Source organism: Triturus cristatus, chromosome 1_1, assembly GCF_964204655.1.
Source record: "Triturus cristatus chromosome 1_1, aTriCri1.1, whole genome shotgun sequence".
NCBI lineage: Eukaryota > Metazoa > Chordata > Amphibia > Caudata > Salamandridae > Triturus > Triturus cristatus.
Genome location: NC_140579.1, coordinates 510851356 through 510869301, shown reverse-complemented (window position 1 = coordinate 510869301; position 17946 = coordinate 510851356). Strand labels below are relative to the sequence as shown.

At 46.9% G+C, this 17946-nt stretch overlaps 1 long non-coding RNA gene across 1 annotated transcript in view; it reads right to left on the bottom strand.

Moving 5' to 3' along the window:
* Positions 1–8873: 8873 nt before the first annotated feature.
* Positions 8874–17946, bottom strand: part of LOC146870490 (uncharacterized) — a 956892-nt gene continuing 947819 nt past the window's right edge. Inside the window, exon 4 of the long non-coding RNA XR_014978232.1 lies at positions 8874–9658. This is a non-coding gene — a long non-coding RNA (uncharacterized LOC146870490). The remainder of the gene's footprint in view (positions 9659–17946) is intronic.

Sequence of the window (17946 nt, the reverse complement as noted above, 5' to 3'; positions counted from 1 at the left end):
ATTCTCAACTTGGTGAAAACTGCAAATCTCACCACTCTTCCATCGATACCTTATGCCTACAAAATCGCTACAAACGAAAGCCACAACTAACGCTAATGAAATGCAAAGTAGGCGTTCCTGTGCAAAAAAACCAACCACTTCCCCATATTTTCAACGACCAGCCAAATCTGCAATGCGATCCAAAAAGCAGGCGATAAGCCGAGTTAGCAGTAACAAATTAACATCAACCTTTAACTGGTGTAAGGAGGTCGACTATCTACTCCGTGAATTGGACCCAACTCACAGCCACATCTAAAGACCAACACGTGATAGAGCTACAGATCATGCAGGTCCGACACGCAATAAGACCACAACACCCAGCGCCACCACCACCAGAACCTCACCCCGCACCACCCCCCTTACTACCACCAAGGCAGCGCAAAACAGGACAACGGACCTTCCCAAAACACCATGCCCCTCAGCCACACAATAGCTGAATGTTGGGAGATGTGGCAACAAACTATATATGAAGGAGGCAAGTCACCCTTCAACAATAAAGCACACAATGCCAAGTGTAACGCTGATGTGCTGCACAGACCTCACTATGCAAAGCACAAACCTCTCCATGTGGAGATATACAGTTGATACTTGTAGTGTAGTGCACAGTGGACGCAACCATGTTACCTCAGGTAGTGGGGAAGATCTTGGTCATGTAGCTTTGTTGCCCCCCCCTGAAAGCGGAAGCGGAGTGGGCTGCTCCAACGTACGCCACTCCAGAGTAGCAGTATGAGTAAATAGGCCAGGCCCTAGGCGTGGTTCACTTGAGGGAAGACCAATGAGTCTGTCACAGCGGCAGCCCTCACCCTGGCACGTGGCTGCCGCCATAACCGTGGGCCTCCTCGACACAGGCCCCCTGTGAACCCAGCGGCACAGCACCGCAGTCTAATGTCAGTACCGACCACTGCCTTCGATCTACACTGCGGACAGCAGCGCTCACAATTCAGATGCAGTGGCGATCGCAGATGTCGCAGTCCAGTTCACAAGACACTTTGCCTCCAGTGTGGCCCGCCCAGACCACGCATCATCACACGGTGCGCACACGCTGTGTGCTTCAGGTGCTACTAACTCACTGCACCATAAATCATCACCACGTAGCTGTGCGCCCATCCTGACCGCTGCCTCCGCCCTACACTGGGGTTACACGGTTCACAATTCAAGATGACTAGTGACGCAAATTGTGTAAGACAGTATAATGGGTTAAGAAGACCACATGCTCCCAATCTGTGCAGCTCAAGTCAACGTCAACTGCCTGTGGGCCTTTGCTGACCGCTGTCTCCAGCCTACACTGTGGAAGACCGGCAACACGTGGTACCAACTAACCCTGTTCAACACAAGCCGATCCCACATGTCTAACTGTGTCCTGAGTCCTCAATGGCAGCGACCACAGCACCACACTCCGTTCGATCACCGAGGGGTATTTCCACATGGAAGGCCGGCGACACGTGGTGCCACTGAACCTGTACTACGCAAGGTTTGTTTGGGTCACCAACGTACGGACGTGGCTGTGGACCCTAGCTCACCGCTACCTCTGCCCTACACTGTCGGCGACCGGCGACAAATGGTACCACTAACCGTCTTCACCACATGCTCCCAATCTGTGCAGCTCAAGTCAACGTCACCTGCCTGTGGGCCTTTGCTGACCGCTGCCTCCGGCCTACACTGTGGAAACCGGCGACACGTGGTGCCAACTAACCCTGTTCAACACAAGCCGATCCCACATGTGTAAGTGTATCCTGAGTCCTGAATTGCAGCGACCACAGCACCAGACTCCCTTCGATCAGTGAGTGGTATTTCCATATGGAAGACTGGCGACACGTGGTGCCACTGAACCTGCACTACGCAGGCCGGTGGGGCCACCAACTTATGCACGTGGCTGTGGGCCCTTGCTCACCGCTACCTCTGGCCTACACTGTGGAAGACCGGCGACAAATGGTGACACTAACCGTCTTCAACACAAGCTGATCCCACATGTGGAACTGTGTCCTAAGTCCTGAATGGTAGTGACCCTAACTCTGGGAGACAACCACAGAACCAGACTCCCTTCGATCAGTGAGGCATATTTCCATGAGCAACGGCGGCGACACGTGGTGCCACTAACTCTGTTCAACACAAGCCGAACAATCCCACATGTGGAACTGTGTCCTGAGTCCAGAATGGCAGTGACCCCAAGTCCATGGCAGCGACCACAGCAGCATACTCCCTCTGATTAGTTAGGCATATTTCCATATGCAACGGCGGCGACACGTGATGCCAATAACTCTGTTCAACACAAGCAGATCCCACATGTGTAACTGTGTCCTGAGTCCTGAATGGCAGTCACCCCAAGTTCGTGGCAGCGACAACAGCACCACACTCCCTTCGATCAGTGAGGCATATTTCGAGATGCAAGGCCGGCAACACGTAGTCCCACTAACCCTCTTTAACACAAGCCGATCCCACATGTGTAACTGTGTCCTGCGTCCGGAATAGAATTCACCCCAAGTCTGTGGCAGCGACCACAGCACCACACTCCCTTTGATCAATGAGGGGTATTTCCATATGCAACTACAGACTCCAGTAGGCAACTAACTATCACAGTCCTACACCCTACATATTATCCTTTTAGTATCCTCACTTCAAGATTTTTTTTTTTTTATATCAGTTATAGCTTTACTACAATGACCAAATTAATCTTCAAATGCAAACTAACATGGAATAGCAGTCTACATTACAGGCAGTACAGCTGGCAATTCCAATTTTAAGTGCTTATTTCTAACAAGATTGTACTCAGAAAATACAACACTTCGTCAATGTATTCTATACTTATTTCATCTTTTCATCATACGCCTACACTGCACTCAGTAGGGCTCACAATGAAAATTATTTCTTCATTCATTAACTATAGAGTCCACTAGGCAAGTAACTATTACAGGCCTTAAATCTACATAATATCCTTTTAGTATCCTTTCTTCTTGAACATTTGTTATATCAATTATAGCTGTAGTACAATGACCAAATTAATTTTCAAGTACAAATGAACACTCAGCAGTCTACACTGCGGGCAGCAGACCTCACAATTTGGATTTTGGACAAGTGGTGACAACTAACACTGTCCAACACAAGCCGATCCCACATGTGTAACTGTGTCCTGAGTCCTGAATGGCAGTGACCCCAAGTCCATGGCAGCCACCACAGCAGCAAACTCTCTTTGATCAGTTAGACATATTTCCATATGCAGTGACCCAAAACTTCATGACAGCGACCACACCACCACACTCCCTTCGATTAGTGAGGAGTATTTTCATATTGAAGGCTGACGACAAGTGGTGCCACTGAACCTGCACTACGCAGGCCAGTGACGCCACCAATGTATGAACGTGGCTGTGGGCCCTTGCTCACCGCTACCTCTGGCCTACACTACGGTCAGCACGCCTCACAATTCAGATAGAGTCCTGATTCCACATGATGCAGTCCAGTAGCCAAGACACATTGCTCCCAGTGCGGCCCGTCCACACCAAGCATCATCACAGGCTCATACAGTCTCAATACTTCTGCTGCCACTAACCCTCTTTAACAGAAGCCGATCCCACATGTGTAACTGTGTCCTGAGTCCTGAATGGCAGTGACCGCAAGTCCGTGGCACCGACCACAGCACCACACTCCCTTCGATCAGTGACGCATATTTCGACATGCAAGGCCGGCGACACGTAGTTCGACTAACCCTCTTTAACACAAGCCGATCCCACATGTGTAACTGTGTCCTGAGTCCTGAATGGCAGTGACCCCAACTTCGTGACCACAGCACCAGACTTCCTTCAGTCTTATTTGTTGTTCTTTTCTTTAAATACTGTAAATCTATACATGACTAAGATTCTTCTTTGTCCAACCGCACAGGGACACTTCCAGGCCCAAGAAGGTTGTTGGGGGTATGATGGTAATGTGGGAAGAGGGTGCGTTACCTGCCAATGTGGGGAGAGGCAGCGTCAAAGGGGTATCTATCACATAAAGAACTCCAATATGTTTTCACAAATGCCTCAGATAAATACCAGCAGACGGACTGAATCACAAAATGGTTTTTCAATGCTTATGTAGTGTGAGTTATAAACAGTTTGCACCCAGGCTCACAGAGGGCCAGCTGCGGCCCGTCCGCTCGACTCACAGACGCAGTACTACGAGCCGTCCGCGTTATTGTAGCTATCCCTGCCCGGTTCCGTTAAACGCCACGCCACGCCACGCCACTGCGATTGCGTTCCGACGTTGGCCCTACATAGCTACCTGTCGCAGGCGTACTCGCTGTTGGTGTGCAGGTCAGTGGTCTAGTTCTCAACATCTAACTTCCACTCCCTCAAGGCAGGTTTGCACACACACCACACCCATCCGGCGCATGCGTCACAGGCCATGTGACCACGCAAATATAATAGACCGACAAAGTCACATCCTTTATTGCCAGTGCTGACTAGATGGCGGACGCTCCACGTGTCTCAACCATAAAGAGTCTTTGAAAAGTTGCGCAGAAGGTTAGTCGCACCCTGATCTGTATAGCCATCAGGGGCCTACCACCCCCTTGGCACGGACTTCAGATGCACAGGGTTAGTGCCACCCGAAGCTCATATGGCCATCAGGGGCCTACCACCACGTGGCACAAACTTAACTTCCACAGGCTTAGCGGCCCCAAAAGCTGATGTGGTCTCCGCCATTGATAACTCAGGACTCAGTGACATGTGTGAGATCTTCCAAGCACCTGATGTCGTCTCCGCCATTCATTACTCAGAACTCAGAGTCATATCTGGGAGGACTTTTGACAGGCACGTGGAGTGCCCACTGCTGCACACTCCGGTGGCACCAGGTAATTATTTCCTCATTGATGCGCAGAGGCGGCAGCGTCTCTCTCTCTCTCTCTCTCTCTCTCTCTCTCTCTTCCTTCTTTTCCTTCTATCTCTCTAACTCTCTCTCTTCCTTCTCCCTTTCTCACTCCCTTTCTTTCTTTCCCTCTCTTTTTCTCTCTGGCTTTTTTTTCCCTCTCTGTTTCTCTCTCCTTTGATATGGCCATTACACACGTCCTTATTTTGTGCTTTATTTTCCAGGCTCTCTCGTCGACATCCATGGTCCCCACAGGAGTGTTCCGCCTTCTTGTTTTCTATTATTTTTGTTACATTTTGTTTATTAGTTTATCATTTATATATATGTTAATAAAAAAATAAATTTTGCAAATAGTTTTTCGTTTATCGTTATATATGTATTTATAAAAGAAACAGTAAAAAAAAAAAGAATAGCGTTTTTGGTTGTTCTCTTCACTGCTGTGTGACTCTTTCTTGTTCTTATTACTGTTATTTGATGGAGTCCACCATGGGGCACTTATCGTGGGAATACTGGTGATGTCTGCAGTTTACACCAACTTCTGAATAGTGTGTTAGATTTATCTCAACTTTACTTCCTTTAAAGTGCTGATAATGAAATGCAGACGAGCCGTTCCCGTACAAAAAGACACGAGGTGCACCTTTGCGATTTATTCTAAATACTAAAATCCTGTATTGAATTGCACTGAGGTAGTGGCTGCACTTACAGTGTACACACAAAATCAATTAAGCACTCTCATTGTATTTATATTGATTGGGAATAGTGCATCAAGTGCTGGATCTTGACGAGATACACTGCTCAGTTCGTATATTGTTCTGCACACGAAGAAAATCACATTCCGGCGATAAGCCACGTTAGAACCAGGTATTTTACACCTGCTTTCTGCTGGTGTTAAGCAGGACGACTACCTGCACCATGAAACGGAACACAGCCAAGAGCCACACCAGAACACCCACAGGTGCCATAGAATCAATGAGCATGATGCAGGGATACCCATGAGGGCCACAAGACTCATCGCAACAACTCCAGGACCGCCAACGCCCCCCAAAACCGCATCTGAGCAGGTGTGTCCCTGTGGTCATTGTCTTAGCATGATAGGCACCAGCCCTGCAACATCACAGTGTGCTGTCACCTCAGCGTTGGCAGTGAGCCTGGACATGTAGCTACGCATGCATCCTCCTGCATGCACAACTGGCATGTGCTGGTCCGGAGTACACAGGTCAGCGCAGGGGTATGCCTATCCGGCAAGGGGAACAGGATGTCTCGGAGATGTCCATGTACAGGAAGTGCGGTAAGTATGTCTGTGTTATGGTGTGGCCTGCCACAAAGGCCACAGCACTCAAAGTTGTAAAGTGCCATGCACCACCTCCAAATGGCACTGCGATGGTGTAGTTTGAATGTAGCAGGACATGCGCAAATAGGCATTACAATGGTGTGCCGTACGAGTGCATGAGATACAACAGCGCACCGTAGAAAAGTGTGGGGGCTCGTGGGAGGGAGAAACAGCTGTTTGGCAATGTAACACACAGTGAACTCGCCCATGTGCCACGTGCTGGGTATCTCATCTATGATAACCACAGTCGCAGACACCAACGACTGACCTTTGTTTTTCACTTCTATGCTCGTTCAGTGGTGTGATGTTGGCGGGTTGCGTGACTTGTACTCCTTGTTGGTGTGTTTCATTTTGGCCATTGTTTGTCTATACTTGTGCTGTACTTAATTGTGCATGTGTGCAATTCTGCCCATCTCCCCCCGTCCCCCCACTCCCTGCTTCTTCCTCTTCCTGGTGCCGTTGTGTCTATAATTTTGTTGCTCCACACATAAACACACGTAAAGAACAAATTCGAATAGGTCCCTGATTCTTTTAGGTTTCAAAAAAACTTCTCTCTATTGGTTTCTTTTTAATTTTCCATATAAACCGTTTTTTACACATAGAAGTCAGAAGTGCAACGTATTCTATCAACACACTATCTAGAACATTCTACAACACGTGCAGGTTAAAATTTCATCAATTTTTTTAAACTTAACGATATTTTTTTGCAACATTTTCTCGAACATTTAACGGCACGTGCAGGTTAAAAGTTCACAATTGTTTTAAGTTCGAACACTGCAGCTGTGTTTTAGTTGAGCAAATGTTATCTTATGATATGTACTCCGCGTTGAAACTGCTTTTTCTTAACCAATCACAATGATGCTTTTCCACAAAACGAATGTGCACCCTACTTTTAAAAAAGAATGCTTTTCAACTCCCAATCACGTATCGTTTTGTATGGCAAAAAAAGTACTTCCCCATCTTTAAACATATTTATTATTCTACCAAGGAACTGCATGAGCTACAGACATCTTTCCATACCTTCCAACCATACCTTCAAAATGCTAGTGTGGATCGTAGGACATAGCTATATTTTCAGGTGCAAGAGGTATGTAGAACAAAGACGTATTGACTTAGACCTAGGTTTACAAAATGTGGACATTAAATGGTTTACACAAAGAAGATTGAAGTTGCACCAATTGCTACCATTGGTTAAAACCTCTTTGCATCTTCCACACCCTGATCTCATAATTGTGCATTGTGGTGGAAATGACCTAGGCACATTGACTGGGGTAAGTTTGGAAATGCTTATGAAGGACACCTTTGCACACCTCAGCTCAGCACCATGTGACTCTGGGCAATAGCTCACTTAATAGCTCACATAATTTCCACGCCGGCCTCGAGGGCCTTCAGACCCATAGGGGTGAGTAGTTTGCGCTTTACAAATACCGTATTGATTTGATACGTGCAAATTTACCTTCGCACTCCCTGTATAACACCCCCTAAGCACCATACACAAGTTACAATGTTCAAAACAAAAGTTCCTCCGAGTAGATATAACTACATGCTGACACTACTTGACAGATGTGGCACAGCGGCCAGAGCACATGACTTAACAGCATATGACATACAGTTTGGACTCACGCTTTCATCCCCGACTCCGGCAGCACCTCAGCTTAGCACCATGAGACTCTAGACAATACCTCACATATTTTCCGTACCCCAGGACTTTCAAACCAGTAGGAGTCAGTAGTTCATCCTAGTAGGTATAAACACATGCTGACACTACTTCCACAGGTGAGCTGCAGCGGCCAGGGCACATGACTTCACACCATAAGACACACAGTTTAGGCTCACGCTTTCATCCCCGACTCCCGCAGCAGCTCACCTTAACAGCATCAGACTACGCAATACCTCACTTAATTTCCGTACCCAGCACATTCAGACCGGTAGGTATGAGTAGTTCGCTTCGCACCCCCTCTGTAGCACACCCTAAACACCGCACAGAGGTTGCAGTGCTGCCACCCTCCTCTTTCCCACATTTTTCCCCCTTTTTCCCCCTTACTTGCTTCAACGGAATCACAAAATGGCGGCCAACACTTCCTAGTTGCAAATGCTCGCAGCCAATCAGCAGCAAGCTCATGCTCGTAATGCCTCAGCCAATCAGATGGTAGAATTCCCAAATATCGATATCTGTAAATTTTGATATTTCTCAAAACCACTGAACAGATTTACACAAAAGCGTGCTTTCTAGACCAAGACCCTTCTCCCTGCCAAATTTGGGGTAATTCCGTTCACCCGTTCGACCTGTAGCCTTGTCTAAAATTTCCTATAGAAATTAACATTGAAAAAACATGTTTTGGGACCTCCTTTTTTCTCGGCCCCCCCTTGACGAATCACCCCCAAACTTTCAACATAGGAGCTGATCTCAACAAAGAATTAGTTTTTGAAAATTTCACGAAGATTCATCAATCGGCGCCAAAGTTATTGCGAATAGAATGTTGCCATTTTCCTATAGTAACTAGGTCCTAACTATAAATATATATATATATATATATATATATATATATATATATATATATATATATATATATATATATATATATATATATATATATATCAAACTGAGTATTTTTCGCGCGTTTCCAGGCACAGGAAAAAATGAGTCGCACACAGGTTTTTCTTTGGAGAAGATTGTAATTGGTGACTCAGACGCGTTTCGACACCGCGGTCTTTGTCAGTGAGTCATTACATGAATCAGGAAGTGATCATGTTATTTAAAACAGTTCCTGTTGCAGTTTAGTAAACATAGAAAAAATATATACGTTGGTGAGTGTTACTGGTCTTTATCATGGTTTTTAGAAGACAGACTCAACCAAACTTTACACTCTATATAGAGAACACAAAATAACAGAAAATTCAACAGTTAATATAATCACTGTAATTCATGATATAGCATTGGAACTGTTTTTTAACGATATTTGTATTGAGTTCATTAGTAATATTCCCTTGTGAAGTATGATTCAAATTCATCATTTTAAATGTTGTAATGAAACAAACAGTTGTAAAAGTGGCAGTGGATTCAAATGTTTTTAACTCATAGATGCGGTTCCAAGTATAGATGTGCCAGAGGTTATCTATATTATCAATAACCCAGGTAATGTAAGTGGGAAAAGCAATGAATTAAGTCAATTCCTGGTTTTATATCTACAGGTAAGGGATTAACATTGGTAACTGTGGCGGTGATCTGGTTTTAACCAGCGACATCCAATGATCAGGGGAACGCGTGGGTGAAGTGGGAGGATGATGATTAAGTGACCTGAAGTCTCATCGTATCAGCCTAAGTGAACATGGAGGTCTTCCTCGTGGTTAAGACCTCCTGGGGTCTTGCTTTGTAATTTTATTATATACTCAGATTCCAGGCGTCGCAGATGACGTTCCTGATCTCCCCCTCTTGGTGACGCTTGCACCCTGTCAATGCCAAAATAAGAGATTTTAGAACTGATGTCATATAAATTAGGATGTATCAGATCGCAATGTTTGGCAATAGCGTAGGACATGTCTCTGTTCTTAATAAGGCACAAGTGCTCAAATATACGTTTCTTCACTGGGAAGATTGTACTTCCCACATAGCGTAAGCCGCAAATGCAAACCAAAGCATACACAACAAAGTCAGTATTACAATTGATAAAGACATTAATCTTTCCCATTTTACCATTGAGTAGGTTGAATTTTTTTACATTTGTTCTGTTATTGCATGCTTTGCAACGCCCACACTTGTGAAAACCTGGGAGCTCTCGTAACCAGGTTCCCTTCGCCTTTGTCTTCATAGCAAGATGGCTATGAACTAGCATGTCCTTTAGTGACTGACATTTCCTGTATGTGACATGTGGTGATGGACTGACCAATTTTCTAATTATTAGATCTTTTTTGACTATGTGCCAATGTTTGCGTATGATGCGATGTATCTCTTGCGAGGCATGATTGTAGGTGGTGATTAGTCTTACTTCATGTTTGTTATCTTCCCTTTCTTTTGGAATAAGTAGGCTGTTCCTATTTTTGCAGTCTGCCTTTTCTGAGGCTATTTTGATGGTTCTAGGTGTATAGCCCCTGTTTTTAAATCGACCCTTCATGTTCTTAGCTTCCTTTTCATAGGAGGTATCTGAGCTGCAGTTTCGTTTGGCTCTTAACAGTTCTCCATACGGGATACTGTTTTTGGGGTTGATTGGATGGTGACTATGTGCATGTAAAATGCTATTCGTCGATGTAGGCTTCCTATAGAGGCTGGTATGAAGTGTTCCTAGTTCTACTCTTACAAGGATGTCCAGAAATTCAATTTCATGTTGGTCGGTTTTGCTGGTGAATTTCAAGTTTAAGTTATTCACCGACAGGCCTTGAATAAAATTATCCAAGGTATTCTGTGGCCCGTCCCAAATCAGAAAAATATCATCAATGTAACGGATCCACATAACTAAATTGTTCGTATACTGTATGTTATCATTGTGCCATAGGTGCTCTGCCTCCCACCACCCCATGAATAGACAGGCGTAGCTCGGCGCGAAGCTATTTCCCATGGCAGTACCGGTATATGGTTCATACCAGTCCTCCTCAAATAAGAAACAGTTATTATGTAGGTAAAAGTGTAACATATGCATCAAAATAATGGTATGGTCATACATGTTAATTGGTCTGTCTCTTAAAAAATATTTACAAGCCTGCATGCCCAAGTCATGTTCGATGCAGGTATACAGGGAAATTACGACAATTGTATTATATATATATATATTTAGTATACTATGTATACATGTGAAAATGTCTCGGTCCACCTGTTTGCCTCGGTGGCACGGAAAAAATGGGTGGAACGGACGTCAGCACGCCGACGAGGTCCTCTTATGGCTCCGATGACGTCATACGGTGTCGCAAGCGGAGCCGTGATATTATGACGTCCACGTCAACGTGGGAGAGCTAGGAAAGAATTTCCGTGGAATGCTGGTGCAGGGGATATTCACCTAAATGTTCAGGCTAGTCCTTTGGGAGCACCTGTTTATGTTGCCACTCCAGTAACTGAAACCAGTGATCCGAGGGCAGAGGCCATACAGATGGCACACAAGGTGGGGTGCCCTAGTTCCAAAATGTAGAATTAGTTCTACAATGGTCTTCAAGAGGACCTGCGATGTCGCTTCTGCCTCCCATACCCTGGAGGTCACGCGGAACGGTCATACTGCGGTGGGACGCACACTTGTTGACCTCTCATGGCACAATTCCACTATTCAGGTAGGACGCTTTCCAATAGCTATGTTTTCTGATGACGTGTCGCGCCGGTCCCGTCCAACAACAGAACTCCTTTAGATTCAAACAGACTCTTCCATTCTCTCAACGCAAATGAAAACAGGCCACTGGGATACTTTCACAATACAAAAGCCAGGAATGCACTTTTCGGTAAAAAAAGCACATTCCTTCCTCCTAATTTATCAAATAAACGACTCGCTGAAGAACAGAGGCCAGCTTCAATCGGTAAACAGCTGTTACAACGACTTTTTGACTTCGCAATACCATTACATCGCATGCATTACCACGCATGCGTTGTACATTGCGAAGTCATTACTACGCATTGTTTTAGAACGCATGGTCATTTTCCACGCATGCCTTTACAATGAATTTCGTTGTAAAGGTATGTATGGTAAATAACCATGCGTTCTAAAAAACATGTAGACGATCCACGTCATTGTAAGGAAACGGAGGCTGTTTCATTTCCTCATAACGACGTGCACCGCCCCTCAGAGACGACGTGAAGCAGAAACCACGAGGAGAGAGGAACCACAAGGAGTGAGAGGTAAGGGGGATTAGGCATGGGGCGGGGGTTTATTTTCTAGGGGTTAGGCTAGTGCAGTGCTGTTTGGGTAATGTAGGGGGTCGTGCTGGGGGTAGTGTTTTAGGTTTTAGGGTAGTGCAGTGGTGTTTGGGTAGTGTAGGGGGTCGTGCTGGAGTAGTGTTTTAGGGTTTAGGGTAGTGCAGTAGTGTAGGGGGCCATGCTAGGGGTAGTGTTTTAGGGATTAGGGTAGTTCAGTGGTGTATGGGTAGTGTGGGGTCATGCTGGGGTAGTGTTTTTAGGGTTTAGGGTAGTGCAGTGGTGTTTGCGTAGTGTAGGGGGTCATGCCAGGGGTAGTGTTTTAGGGTTTAGGGTAGTACAGTGGTGTTTGGGTAGTGTAGGGGGTCATGCTGGGGGTAGATTTAGGGATTAGGGTAGTGTAGTGGTGTTTGATTAGTGTAGGGGGTAGTGCTGGAGTAGTACTATAGGGTTTAGGGTAGTGCAGTGGTGTTTGGGTAGTGTTGGGGTTCAAGCTGGGGGTAGTGTTTTAGGGTTTAGGGTAGTGCAGTGGTGTTTGGGTAGTGTAGGGGGTCATGCTGGGGGTAGATTTAGGGTTTAGGGTAGTGCAGTGGTGTTTATGTTGTGAGGGGGCCATGCTGGGGGTAGTGTTTTAGGGTTTAGGGTAGTGCAGTGGTGTTTCTGTAGTGTAGGGGCTATGCTGGGGGTAGTGTGTTAGGGTTTAGGATAGTGTAGTGGTGTTTGAGTAGTGTAGGGGGTCATGCTAGGTGTAGTGTTTTAGGGTTTAGGGTAGTGCAGTGGTGTTTGTGTAGTATAGGGGGACATGCTGGGGGCAGTGTTTTAGGGTTTAGGGTAGTGCAGTGGTGTTTGTGTAGTGTATGGGGTAGTGTTTTAGGGTTTAGGATAGTGCAGTGGTGTTTGTGTAGTGTAGGGGGTCATGCTGGGGGCAGTGTTTAGGGTTTAGGGTAGTGTAGTGGTGTTTGTCTAGTGTACGGGGTAGTGTTTTAGGGTTTAGGGTAGTGCAGTGGTGTTTGTGTAGTGTAGGGGTCATGCTGTGGGTAGTGTTTTAGGGTTTAGGGTAGTGCAGTGGTCTTTGTGTAGTGTAGGAGGTCCTGCTGGGGGTAGTGTTTTAGGGTTTAGGGTAGTGCAGTGGTGTTTGGGTAGTGTAGGGGTTCGTGCTGGAGGTAGTGTAGTATAGGGGGTCATGTTTTAAGGTAGAGGGTAGTGCAGTGGTGTTTGGGTAGTGTAGGGGGTCATGCTGGGATTAGTGTTTTAGGGTTTAGGGTAGTGCAGTGGTGTTTGGGTAGTGTAGGGGTTTGTGCTGGAGGTAGTGTTTTAGGGTTTAGCGTAGTGCAGTGGTGTTTGTGTAGAGTGGGAGGTCATGCTGGGGTAGATTTAGGGTTTAGTGTAGTGCAGTGGTGTTTGGGTAGTGTAGGGAGTCGTTCTGGGGGTAGTGTTTTAGGGTTTAGGGAAGTGCAGTGGTGTTTGTGTAGTGTAGGGAGTCAGGCTGGGGTAGTGTTTTCGGGTTTAGGGTAGTGCAGTGGTGTTTGTGTAGTGTAGGGGTCATGCTGGGGGTAGTGTTTTAGGGTTTAGGGTAGTGCAGTGGTGTATGTGTAGTGTAGGGGGGTCGTGCTGGGGGTAGTGTTTTAGGGTCGTGCAGTTGTGTTTGTGTAGTGTAGGGGCCGTGTTTTAGGGTTTAGCGTAGTTCAGTGGTGTTTGGGTAGTGTAGGGGTCTTGCTGAGGGTAGTGTTTTTGGGTTCAGCGTAGTGCAGTTGTGTTTGGGTAGTGAAGGGGTCATGCTGGGGTAGAGTTTTAGGGTTTAGGGTAGGTCAGTGGAGTTTGTGTAGTGTAGGGGGTCGTGCTTGGCGTAGTGTTTTAGGGTTTAGGGCAGTGCAGTGGTGTTTGTGTAGTGTAGGGGGTCATGCTGGGGGTAGATTTAGGGTTTAGGGTACTGCAGTGGTGTTTGTGTAGATTAAGGGGTCGTGCAGTGGGTAGTGTTTTAGGGTTTAAGGCAGTGCAGTGGTGTTTGTATAGTCTAGGGGGTTGTGCTGGGCATAGATGTAGGGTTTTGGGTAGTGCAGTGGTGTTTGGGTAGTGTAGGGAGTCGTGCTGGTGGTAGTGTTTTAGGGTTTAAGGCAGTGCAGTGGTGTTTGTGTACTGAAGGGGTCGTGCTGGGGGTAGTGTTTAAGGGTCTAGGGTAGTGCAGTGGTGTTTGTTTAGTCTAGGGGGTTGTGCTGGGCACAGATGTAGGGTTTTGGGTAGTGCAGTGGTGTTTGGGTAGTGTAGGGAGTCGTGCTGAGGGTAGTGTTTTAGGGTTTAGGGTAGTGCAGTGGTGTTTGTGTAGTGTAGAGGGTCGTGCTGGGGGTAGTGTTTTAGGGTTTAGGGTAGTGCAGTGGTGTTTGGGTAGTGTACGAGGTAGTACTGGGGTAGTGTTTTAGGGTTTAGGGTAGTGCAGTGGTGTTTGTGTAGTGTAAGGGGTCGTGTTGGGGGTAGTGTTTTAGGGTTTAGGGTAGTGCAGTGGTGTATGTGTAGTGTAGAGGGTAGTGTTTTAGAGTTTAGGGTAGTGCAGTGGTTGTGTAGTGTAGGGGGTCATGCTGGGGGTAGTGTTTTAGGGTTTAGGGTAGTGCAGTGGTGTTTGTGTAGTGTAGGGGTTCGTGTTTTAGAGTTTTGCTTAGTGCAGTGGTGTTTGGGTAGTGTAGGGGGTCTTGCTGAGGGTAGTGTTTTTGGGTTTAGCGTAGTGCAGTTGTGTTTGGGTAGTGAAGGGGCGTGAGGGGGGTAGAGTTTTAGGGTTTAGGGCAGGTCAGTGGTGTTTGTGTAGTGTAGGGGGTCGTGCTTGGGGTAGTGTTTTAGGGTTTCGGGTAGTGCAGTGGTGTTTGTGTAGTGTAGGGGGTCATGCTGGGGGTAGATTTAGGGTTTAGGGTACTGCAGTGGTGTTTGTGTAGATTAAGGTGTCGTGCTGTGGGTAGTGTTTTAAGGTTTAAGGCAGTGCAGTGGTGTTTGTGTACTGAAGGGGTCGTGCTGGGGGTAGTGTTTTAGGGTCTAGGGTAGTGCAGTGGTGTCTGTGTAGTCTAGGGTTTGTGCTGGGCGTATATTTAGGGTTTAGGGTAGTGCAGTGGTGTTTGGGTAGTGTAGGGAGTCGTGCTGGTGGTAGTGTTTTAGGGTTTAGGGTAGTGCAGTTATGTGTGGGTAGTGCAGGGTGTCGTGCTGGAGGTAGTGTTTTAGGGTTTAGGGTAGTGCAGTGGTGTTTGTGTAGTGTAGGGGGTTGTGGTGGGGGTAGTGTTTTAGGGTATAGGGTAGTGCAGTGGTATTTGTGTAGTGTAGGGGGTCGTGCCTGGGGTAGTGTTTTAGCGTTTTGGGTAGTGCAGTGGTGTTTGTGTAGTGTAGGGGGTCATGTTTTAGGGTTTAGGGTAGTGCAGTGGTGTTTGGGTAGTGTAGGGGGTCATGCTGGGGGTAGTGTTTTGGGGTTTTGGGTAGTGCAGTGGTGTTTGTGTAGTGTAGGGGGTCATGTTTTAGGGTTTAGGGTAGTGCAGTGGTGTTTGGGTAGTCTAGGGAGTCGTGCTGGGTGTAGTGTTTTTGGATTTACCGTAGTGCAGTTGTGTTTGGGTAGTGACGGGGGTCGTGCTGGGGGTAGTGTTTTAGGATTTAGGGTAGAACAGTGGTGTTTGTGTAGTGTAGGGGTCGTGCTTCAGGTAGTGTTTTAGAGTTTAGGGTAGTGTAATGGTGTTTGTGTAGTGTAGAGGGTCATGCTTGGTGTAGTTTTAGGGTTTAGGGTAGTGCAGCGGTGTTTGTGTAGTGTAGGGATCGTGCTGGGGGTGGGTTTAGGGAAGGGCAGTGGTGTTTGGGTAGTGTAGGAGGTCGTGCTGGGGGTAGTGTTTTAGGGTGTAGGGTAGTGCAGTTATGTTTGGGAAGTGTAGGGTGTCGTGCTGGGGGTAGTGTTTTAGGGTTTAGGGTAGTGCAGTGGTGTTTGGGTAGTTAAGAGGGTCATGCTGGGGGTAGTGTTTTATGGTTTAGGGTAGTGGAGGGGTGTTTGTGTAGTAGGGGGTCATGCTTGGGGTGGTGTTTTACGTTTAGCGTAGTGCAGTGGTGTATGGGTAGTGTAGGGGTTCATGGTGGGGGCAGTGTTTTAGGGTTCGGGGTAGTGCATTGGTGTTTGGGTTGTGTAGGGGGTCATGCTGTATGTAAATTTAGGGTTTCTGGTAGTGCAGTGGTGTTTGGGTAGTGTAGGGGGTTGTGCTGCGGGTAGTTTTTTAGGGTTTAGGGTAGTGCAGTGGTGTTTCGGTAGTGTAGGGGGTCGTGCTGGGGTAGTTTTAATAGGGTTTAGGGTAGTGCAGTGGTTTTTCTGTAGTGTATGGGGTTGTGCTGGGTATAGTGTTTTAGGGTTTGCGGTAGTGCAGTTGTGTTTAGGTAGTGTTGGGGGTAGTGCTGGGGTAGGGTTTAGGGTAGTGCAGTGGTGTTTGTGTAGTGTAGGGGGTCGTGCTGGGGGTAGGGTTTTTGGGTTTAGGGTAGTGCAGTTGTGTTTGGGTAGTGAAGTGGGTAGGGCTGGGGGTAGTGTTTACGGTTGTACAGTGGTGTTTGTGTAGTGTAGGGCGTCTTGCTTGGGGTAGTGCTTTAGGGTTTAGGGTAGTGCAGTGGTGAGTGCAGTGGTGTTTGTGTAGTGTAGGGAGTCGTGCTGGTGGTAGTGTTTTAGTGTTTAGGGTAGTGCATTAGTGTTTGTGTAGTGTAGGGGGTCGTGCTGGGGGTAGTGTTTTTGGGTTTAGTGTAGCGCAGTTGTGTTTTGGTAGTGAAGGGGTCATGCTGGGGGTAGTGTTTTAGGGTTTAGGGTAGTGCAGTGGTGTTTGTGTAGTGTAGGGGGTCATGCTGGGGGTAGATTTAGGGTTTAGGGCAGTACAGTGGTGTTTGTGCAGTTTAGGGGGTCATGCACGTGATAGTGTTTTAGGGTTTAAGGCAGTGCAGTGGTGTTTGTGTAGTGAAGGGGTCGTGCTGGTGGTAGTGTTTTAGGGTTTAGAGTAGTGCAGTGGTGTTTTTGTGATGTAGGGGGTTGTGCTGGGGGTAGATTTAGGATTTTGGGTAGTGCAGTGGTGTTTGGGTAGTGTTGGGAGTCGTGCTGGTGGTAGTGTTTTAGTGTTTAGGGTAGTTCAGTGGTGTTTTGGTAGTGTAGAGGGTCATGCTGTGGGTAGTGTTTTAGGGTTTAGGGTAGTGTAGCGGGCTTTGGGTAGTGTAAGGGGTCAAGCCTGGGGTAGATTTAGGGTTTAGAGTAGTGCAGTGGTGTTTGGGTAGTGTAGAGGGTCATGCTGGGGGTAGTGTTTTAGGTTTTAGGGTAGTGCAGTTATGTTTGGGAAGTGTAGGGTGTCGTGCTGGGGGTAGTGTTTTAGGGTTTAGGGTAGTGGAGGGGTGTTTGTGTAGTAGGGGGTCGTGCTTGGGGTGGTGTTTTAGAGTTTAGTGTAGTGCAGTGGTGTTTGTATAGTGTAGGGGGTCATGCTGGGGTTAGTGTTTTAGGGTAGTGCAGTGGTGTTTGGGTAGTGTGGGGGGTTCATGCTGGGGGCAGTATTTTAGGGTTTCGGGTAGTGCATTGGTGTTTGGATAGTGTAGGGAGTCATGCTGTGGGTAAATTTAGGGTTTCGGGTAGTTCAGTGGTGTTTGTTGTGAGGGGATTGTGCTGGGGGTAGTGTTTTAGGGTTTAGGGAAGTGCAGTGGTGTTTGGGTAGTATAGAGGGTCGTGCTGGGGGTAGTGTTTTAGGGTTTAGGGTAGTGCAGTTGTGTTTGGGTAGTGTAGAGGGTCATGCTGGGGGTAGTGTTTTAGGGTTTAGGGTAGTGGAGGGGTGTTTGTGTAGTAGGGGGTCGTGCTTGGGGTGGTGTTTTAGGGTTTAGGGTAGTGCATTGGTGTTTGGGTAGTGTAAGGGGTCATGCTGTGGGTAAATTTAGGGTATCGGGT